We start from the raw sequence: 1,463 nt of genomic DNA on the forward strand, positions 1-1,463 counted from the left end.
GCATCTGTAACCTTATGTCAGTTCATATTAAACATTCAGTACTTGGTTGGTCCTCTTTGTACTCTAACAACCCCTGCAAGGCAACGTGGTATGCTGTTGATGAGGTTTTTGAAGTAATCTACCATGATTTCATTCCCATTCCAATTTGTCACTAGAAAGCGCTGCAACTCAGTTATAGTAGTTCCAGCCTCATGAATAGCTGCCCATATATATACTGCACCACCTCTTGTGTGTTCCCTGTGAGAAAGACAGTTTCCTCTCATCTGTTTCCAGGCAAATGATGAATACGAATCCTACCATCATCTTTAAGAAGCCGGAAACAGAACTCATTTGAAAAGATCACATGTCACCATTGTCATAACTGTAAGTTGGCATGCTGTCTTGCCCAATTAACGTAATAAATTCTTTTTAATGGCGGTTTGCAGCTATCCCTTCTTGCAAAATAACCTTGTTTGGTCAGTCTCCGATTCACTGTTTTTCTGGATACCCTGGAATGAATATATTCCTGCCATTTCTGTTATAAAGTGTTGCAAGACTTTATTCAACTTTGATATGTTAACCTGATCAAAACAGTAGACGTTTCTGGAACAAAATTTCCTGTATTCCGTTGATGTTTCAGGATTCTAAACACAGTACTCTGGGGGTATCCTATTTTTCTGGCAATGTCATACCATTTTTGGAAAAGAAAAACAGTTTGATTATTTATAACTTCTGGCTCGTGACTCTACATCAAGTACATAGAAATTCTTTAAACAAAGCATTGATCTGTTTCGAAAAAAGTTATACAAAATAGCTATGTTTGTGTGTTTTGAAGAATAAATTATCAAAATAACTTATACAGACCAGAATAACAACTTGTTTATGTTTGTCTAATCATATGCTACCTTTTCTGTTACTACTCGGGCATTTAATTAATAACTACTCCATGCATGTAGACAATAACATCAACACAGAACACTTTGCAAACATTTTTACCAATACTGTAGAATGGTCCTTCCCACGAAATTCAACATATCGTGACACAAAGAACCAGTCATGCCAAAAGTACACCTCATCACTGAATCATTAAAGGTGTGTCCACTGTGGTATATTAGCAATCATTCATTTTCTACCTACTTGTATTAATAAAGGAATTTGTTTTTTAAAATTATTATTTGCAGTATGTGCACCTCCATATAACACAATTGTCAAAAAAGGTCGTTAAGATACTTTTGCTCTTGCTATGTATTGTTCTGTATCATTCATCCAGAGTAACAACTTTTGTCTTGCTGTAGTAAAGATAGCTACTACGTACCTTGCAGAATATGAAGATAGACAATTATATTTTCTACTGGCAACCAGGTGATCTCCTGATATTAGGGCTTCTCTTATGTTTCATTGGAAATTATAAGTTACAGGGTTAATGCTAGCCAATCAGGATAAGTTTAATGGTAAGGAGTTAAGTAAGTTTGTTTGTTTGTTTT

The sequence above is a fragment of the Limulus polyphemus genome, unplaced genomic scaffold, assembly GCF_000517525.1.
Source record: "Limulus polyphemus unplaced genomic scaffold, Limulus_polyphemus-2.1.2 Scaffold2627, whole genome shotgun sequence".
NCBI lineage: Eukaryota > Metazoa > Arthropoda > Merostomata > Xiphosura > Limulidae > Limulus > Limulus polyphemus.